Raw genomic sequence first — 8,281 nt, forward strand, 5'->3', positions numbered from 1 at the left:
GGGCGCCCCGCCACGCCCGGGATCACCTCAGGCCCCTGAGGCGCGACGGTCGGGCCAGGCCCGAGCTGGAATCGGGGCGTTCTCCGGTTAAGAGCGGATTCCACAGAGAAATTAAACACCACCCGTAAATCCTGCTTGCTTTCTAAACACTGCCTGCCCAGCTCTGAAAGCCTTCCCTGCGGGCTCGCTGTTCCTGCGGCTCCGGCATCGCCCGCACGGCCGCCAAGGCAGCGTGAGCTGGGGTATCTCCATCACCCGTCATCTCCTTGTAAGCCTTAGGCAGCCGGTAGTCTCATAAGGAGAAGGAAAATTACGTTTAAAAGGGAAATGAGAAGATGATCTCTGTACCGGAACGTGACCGGCACGTATGAGCAGGGTGTGACAGGTCAGGGAAGGAACGGCCGGTCTCCATGTTGGCACGGGCGGCCTGAGCTCCGCCGAGGAGCGGCCCGAGCCCCCACTGCGGTTCGTGGGGTCACGGCACACTTTCGAGCGAGGACGGGCTCAACGACTGAGGCATGGACAGAGCTGAAACAAAGCCAGAGAAGATCATTCCCCCAGCTCACCGGGAACATCTAATTTACTTTCTTTCCCCTACGCAAACCAGTATTCACACCAACTCAGAGCAACCATCATCATTACCAATCATCGTAACGATTACCTTAGCCAAAAATAAAATCTTTTCAATATTAAATAGAATCAGAAACCGAATCAGACCACACAAGACACTAAGAACAAGCTACCTCTTGCTTTCCAGATTTCACTCCACCATCACAAGTCCATTCGCTGAACAGAGATCTAGTGAAATGTGACTGAAAAAGCAAGGTTTTGGGAGATGACTCACCATATCAGAATCCATAAGGAAAGTGGAAAATAGGGAAATAAATATCTAACATAAGGGTGCAATTTCACTGAAGCTTTTAGCAACTGCTAATATCGTAAACCATAATAAAAGGGCCCGGCTGTCCTGTCACCAGAACATCCTAACAGAGCTCCATATGTTGCACATACATACACTTTGTACATTAACATTTATTTGGGTGAAGTTAATTTCTGTCATATATTTAGAAAAGATTGCATTACTGTCAACAAAAGAAGCAATCTGTAGTCTGTGACTGCACTAAAGATATTACTACATTTTAGAGACTGTAAAAACGGCATTAGCCTTCAGAGACAATGGATGGTGTGATTCAGAGCCAGTTCTTACTCAGTTCTGATGCTTCTTTTTTAACCTATTTTTATGATAGACTTTTTGCTCTTACGGAGAATTTTTTTTCTCTATTTTAGTGGAAAGGACTAAAAGTGCGTTTATAGAGGGAACACAAGAACACATGAATCTGTCTTTGCTCATGTGAATAACCAGCTGTGCAGTCCTTTTGACTGTATATACAGACCATAAGATGTAGTATTAGCACAAAGAGCCTTGACTACTTAATGTTTCTAAATACTACATTAAGTGTTATCTTTATAAAGTACCAGTTTTGCTTTAGCTATATTGGCTTTGAAATTCTTTTACATGAAGCTGCTGGGCTTGCAGAGTGGCCCTGCCTGGCACCAGGAGCATGTCTCAAGTTAAAAACAGCTCCTTTGCTTCTGCCCCTGGAACAAGGGTGAGAGATTTCTGGTAGAAGAGAAGGAGGAGACACTGCTCACCAAGCCACAGTGCAGGGAGAGCAGGGGGCAATGGCTTGGAAGTGGTTTTTTTAACATCTGATTCTACCAGTCCAGGTCGATGGCCCTTCAGCAACCCCCGCTGGCACCTGAAGAGCTATGACATGGAGATCTGGTTTAAAACCAAGAGAATCAAGCATCCTGTGAGTGTTTCAAGCCCTTACCTTCCTTAAAAGTGGAGTCAAAATCTGCAGAGAGCTTGGCTGCCAGACGCACACACAAGTATTTTTTGATGCCCCCTTGTCTCTCATATTACACGGCTTTTGTCCGAGACCTTAGCAGAGGAAATACTAAAACTACCTAAGAGTACTTACATAGTGCAGTATAGTATTTCCCATAAAACGATGCATTGAGTCAGAACGGAGGAGGCAGGGATGTGTCTGGCTAATAGAACTCTTTCTGACCTCAGTGTAGCTCAGGTTTCTCCCTGAAACTGTAGCTAAAAAGTACATGCGTAAAAAGACCTCGTACGTGAATAATCCTAAATTTAGCTGTGTGTCTGTTGCTCTTCTCTTGTTTTTTATGAATGAAAAAATAATCATACCACATCCTAGAAGATCAAGAATGGAAGCCAAAAACCAAGGCATGCCAACATCCTCTCTGTGCTGTTCAAAGATTCAGCCAAAAGTCTGACCGGTGTCTTTATGTCTACCATAGCTAGAAGATGATGCTACGCTATGGAAGTGGTGTCAGCTGAAGTATTATCTAATTATTAGTCTTCCTTTAGTGTGTGCGCAGATGGATCTTACAAGCTGAGAATTTGGTGCACCAAAGGAAATAAGAACTCCATTGTCGATGATGGGCAGAAGCAGGGGGACTTCCGAAGTGAGGGAGAGGGTGGGTGCAGGACTCGGATGAGCCTCCAGCGCTGGCTGCACCTGTGGGCTCAGCGCTGGTGTTACTCAGTCACTGTCTGGTACCCAGCTGACAGCAAAATCACGGAGCATTTGCTGATAGCAAAATTCCTGAGCATTTGTCAGGAAGTCATCCTGAATCGGAACCCCTGAGCGTTAGAGAAAGATGGTCCATCACCAGGAAAAGGTGTGACTAAGGTGCAAGATTGGTCAAACGTGGGAAGTGTCAGGAAGCATCCTGAATCGGAACCCCTGAGCGTTAGAGAAAGATGGTCCATCACCAGGAAAAGGTGTGACTAAGGTGCAAGATTGGTCAAACGTGGGAAGACGCTACGCGGCCGGACATACACACCTCACTATGAACAGACTTGGGTACAATTTCCTCTTTGAACGACACAGCGTGCGCAGAAGCAACGGATAGCTACGCCAGGTTACTTCCTGAATCGGAACCCCTGAGCGTTAGAGAAAGATGGTCCATCACCAGGAAAAGGTGTGACTAAGGTGCAAGATTGGTCAAACGTGGGAAGACGCTACGCGGCCGGACATACACACCTCACTATGAACAGACTTGGGTACAATTTCCTCTTTGAACGACACAGCGTGCGCAGAAGCAACGGATAGCTACGCCAGGTTACTGCACATCCATCGTGCAGCGCCACAGCCCGCACAGCCCACTGCTCCACACGCTCACGCTGCTCCTCCGCTCGCATCTGCTCTCTGGATTGCAAGTGAATTTGTCCAGCAGCCAGCTCAGGCCAAGCTCAGGTGTCTCTGTACAGGGCTGCCCTGCACAGGCTAAACAAACCCAGTTGTGAAACACTGAGGTGTCAACTACATCAAGTTTTGTCCTCTGACAAAACTCAGAGACCTTGGCTGCAAACAAACTCCTGCTCTGAACGTTTCCCGAGCCGTCAGACCTGCGCCAGCGTCCTCCTGCAATGGGCAAAAGGCCCTTTGCACTTATACCGGTTTGGGAGCTCAGCCCTGCGAGGTCCCGAGCCACTCTGATGCTGGTGCGCAGGCAAGCTGAGCGGACTGGGGAGGCTGCAGGCAGCAGTCAGTGTTATTCAAGATTGCACCCCTTGAGGACACCAAAGTGCAACCAAGAGAAATGAAAGGATGGGATTTATTTGTTAAATTCTGCTGCAGATAAGCTAGATGAGAGTTAACGTCAGATCAACACACAGCATGCAGATGGAAAAGGTCTGTCATACAGAGCGGTAGCTCCAGCTGTCTCTGTGCCAGGTTTGGGAAACTAAAGCTGGATTCGCCGGGAGCGTCAGGAAGACGAGCCTGGGGAGAAATCCGACGGCTCGTGTTCCTGTTTAACGTAATTATGGTACAGCTGAGGCTGGTCTGGCAGCACTCTGAACCGTGCCCAGCTGCACGTTCACAAGGTCATTTAAACTTCTGCAAACATAGAAATAACTAGTAATTGCTTGACTAGCTTATTTAAAACTGTCTAAGTGCACCCATACAGAATTAGAAGTGTCTGACTACACGGAAGGGAAAAGACACATATTTTCCCCTTCTTACCTTATTTAAAATGACACTGCCCGTGTTTTAATTAGATTGTCCAAATTGTCCGGGGATCCCCAAAAGAACCAGAGGACGTAGGGATGCAAATCATAGCCCTTGCTAAGCATTGGTGGGGCTTGCAGGGAGTGAGGCAGCTTTTCTAAGTGATCTTCTGGTATTCTGCTCCGAAATTTGTCTATGGGCACTTAAAGTCGGGCAACTCTGCGAAAGCACTGCGCAACTGCAGCCCCGATCGTTTACATGCATAGGAGGCACTGTCCAGGCTGAAACACTTTTTAAATCATATCCACATTTTGTGCTTTTTAATCAAAGTTTGGCCCCCTCCTCAGCAAATGAGTAAACTCTTTTGTAAACTTGGCTAGCAGGAACGATGAATCACCCCGTGTTCCCTGCTTGAACTAAGGGGAAAATACTGCAAGTCGTGGGAGCCTAAGGGAAGATGCTGATAACTGCAGCAAGGTTCAGCAGCAGCCCCAGCTGTGGCAGAAAGACACATTCCCATCTCCCCGTGTCACCGCACCCTGGGGTGTAAGCGATGTGGAATGTACCTGGGCGGCTGGCAAGCACGCAGCTGCTGAGCGTTGCCTCTGTGTTCGCCGCATAGCAGTAATTTTCACTGTTAACGACTGAAAGAAAATAAGGCTTTGAAGTAAGGCAGCCGGACCACCCCGGCTGAAGCTCAGAAAGCAACCTGCAAGAGATAAAGCTTTGCAACACGTTTAACGTAGAGGTTTGTGGAGGAGAAGCACGTTTTGACACAGAATAGAGCAAGTCCAAGAGGGAGCGTGGAAGAGGACTCGGGTCATCCCGCACTGCACTGTGCAGACCTTCCTCCCTGCATGCCCTGGATTTTAACACAGATTTTGTACAAAACTGAGCGGCCAATGTAAAGCAGGCTCTATGAGTCATTCTTTCGCAGACTCCAGCATAAATCAAATCCAGAAATAGGAAAGGCCAGCCAGTCACATTATTCCTTTTAGGTTTAGGGAAAGATGTAGTTAAGAAATGTGGGTAAAAGACACTGCAAAACCACGGAAAAAAAAACCCAAAAATCTCAACCTGTATTTTATTTAGGCTACTAATTAGTGGATGAAAAGCCAGACCTTAAAAAAACACATATTGAACCAGGCTGAAGTCAGATCAGCATGAAACCTTTCTCTCCAGAGGGAGCATAATTTGCAGTCACTGTGCTTTAGGTGGCTATCATCTTCCAGGCATAGCTCCTTCTATGTGTGTGGGTTTTCTACACGGAATGGAGATAACTGTCTCCAGAAGAGATTCCATAAATGGAAAGGGTCACCGCATCTCATTTTTTTGTACTAAAGAGAGCAGCCCAGCCAAACGCTGCTAGCAGGCTCTGGCGTTTCACCGCCGACTAGCTCCAGCGCTATCAGCTCTGTGTCCTTACCCATTCTGCATCAGCCTGTGCTGGCTTGTCACATCCCTTCCTCGCACACAATGTATTTTACGGACACCTGCGAAGGGAAACCCAGCTAATGAAAAATGCTCACGCAGAGGACTCGTTAGCTCTGTGCGAGCTCTGAGAATTCAAATCTCAGATCTCAGAATTAAAATCCTAGGGAGGACGACAGCATCCTTCCTAAATTTTCCTAAATGTTCACCCATGACCTCCAGGCCTGTCAGCAATGAGCAAAGCAAATCTTTCCTCCATCTGCAGAGCACTTAGGCCTTCAGCTTCTCATCATTCTCACACATCACATCCCTTTGTTTGTGTTCCGTATCATTTGTGGCTCGTGCGCAGCCTCCCAGGCCAGAAAGTGCTAGGGTCAGTCTTCTTCCCAGAGGTGTCGCCTCTTCTGTCCGACCAGGAGCTGCTCCTGCAAAGGATCTTTTCTGAATTCCCATTTCAGTGTTGAAGCAGGGCAACGCTGACATCATGAGTCCTGATCCTTCCTCTGAGCAGCAACATCTGCGCAGCAAAATGCAGCAGTGGAATTGTTAACTTCTGGAGTTCCAGAAATCCTTTCTGGCACATCACTCGATTTTAAAAATATTGGGCTGACTTGAACAGTAGATCTTTATTTCTTCCCAGGCAGAAGAAGAAGTACAGTGTGTGCGCTGTATACTCAGCATAAGTAAACAGTGAATGCCTGAGCATGGACACTCATGTAGAGGTATTAAATAAGGCAGTGAATTCCTTTCACTTCAGCTGCTGGAAGGGGAAAGCACATCTTCTACATATACCCATGCTCCAATTCCATATGTAAATTCACACCGTGCACTTGTTCGGATTATTTCAGGGCAAATGCTTGTCCTTGCTCTGCCTGTGATAGGACACACAGGGCAGTTCACGTCTGGCGTGATCCAGGGGAAGTGCAGGAGTCAGAGACTTCTCCCGTAACGGCTGGTTCCACAGTAAATAGCGTGTGGTGGAAGCACCGTTCACCTCCTCGTTTTCTAAGCACATTTGAATAAACCTAAAAAAATAAAGAGCTCAAATCAGGATGGGGTGTGTTCTTCCCTTACATTATAAAGTCCTCAACAAAAAGAGAAAGAAAGAAGTAGACAAGCAAGGGATTAAATTGCAACTGCAAGAAATGTAATTCCATGTCTGTAAAGAGTATATACATTTAACGATTTCTGACATTTGAGCAGATTCAAGGGTTCTTTCTAGGCATGCTCGTAACTCCTGATACAATTGTGATGATATAACTGTGTTTTTATTTCCTAGCCTGCTCTTTGTTATATATGTCTTTACTTCAGCTCTATTTAGCAATTACTGAGCTGAGGTGTTCTAGTTAACGAAGATTTAAAGCTCCATGGTTAATGCAGAAAAAAAGTATGTTTGGAAAATGTGTATTAATACAACCAAGAGGCTAAGTAACAATATCTGCTGTTAACATAAAAAAATGTCCCTTGGGATTTTTACTTTCTCTAGAGCTTGATGGAAATTCAAAAGAAAATGAAATTATATTTTCTCATTTCTGATTCCAGAAGCACATTAAAATACCATAAAATAAATCTTAATTCACCTTTCCAGTCTGCTGAATCTGGCTTATATTGCATGTATGGGTGTGACAGTGGAAACTTACCATGAGAAAAATAATCTTGGCCCTACAGACAAATCTTCAGCTAGTATAAATTGTAAAACCTTACGAATTTCAGGAGAATGACTCTTCTTTAATTAGCAACGTTTCAAGCCCCAAGAGACGAAGCTATTTTTAATTAGCTGTGGATCAGGCCCTGGTATTGTGGCCTAACGTGCTCTCCCTGTAATGATTTTGAGGAGCCGAAAATTAAACGAATCACCCTGGGCAAAACTAGTATTTGTGTTAGGTTTTCTTTAAGGATGCAGCTTGTGGCACAGCTTTGCAACCGTGGTTTTACACTCCAGTGCACACACTGCCGGATGGGCAGCCAGCAGCGAAGGGCAGCCCGGGGAACACGGCCACGGCTGCCCAGCTCCCGGCAGGGCCTTGCATGCCGGGATCTGCCCTTTCCACATGGCTTTTAGGGATAATTTTGCTGCAGGAAATTAAAGGATGCTCTTGGGCTATTGAAAAGTTCCCTTACAGCCATTTGGCTGGGCAAAGCGACTTTCCGTGCCTCACTGCGGCAGTATTACCTGTTTATTTCACGGGAGCCATCTCAAGGCAATGCTGTGGTTTCTAACATCAGCTCAGCATAGCGTTGGCCCCGCGCTGCCGCCCAGGTCTCCGCAGAACCTCTGGGAAATGTCCTTAAAACGTCACTGCTCGCCAAGGGCTCCAGCTGCACTTCCTCCTGTAAAGTAAGGTGTTACAGCTGTTCTCCCCCCAGGCCTTGGCTTCTGGCCGAGGCAGCCTACCAACCCTCTCCCACGAGGGCAAAACACCTCTTTTTTTCATGATGCAGAATTACATGTGGTTCCTAATACTTTACTAGCTCCTCATTAGTTGTATCTCACTGAACTGCATCTCGGTAAAAGCTGGCACTAATCTTCACCCCCAGGGCCACAAACAGCTCAGCTTTACATTCTTCTGGGGACCCATTAGCTCTCACCGTAGCCAGGGTTACCGAAAAACATATCCACGCTGCTACAGGACACTACATGCACCGGTAGAACCACCCTACCTCCTGCTGGTCCCGGTTGCCCTCCCTTTCCCCTCTGGCAGGCCACGTCCTCTGACTAATTCACTAAATTCCAAGTAAGGTTTGTCCTGCGTTACAATTAATGACCTCAGACAAGCCGCCCAGCACCCCCGCCAGCACCCGCC

Source organism: Aptenodytes forsteri, unplaced genomic scaffold (genome assembly GCF_000699145.1).
Source record: "Aptenodytes forsteri isolate BGI_AS27 unplaced genomic scaffold, ASM69914v1 Scaffold54, whole genome shotgun sequence".
Lineage (NCBI taxonomy): Eukaryota > Metazoa > Chordata > Aves > Sphenisciformes > Spheniscidae > Aptenodytes > Aptenodytes forsteri.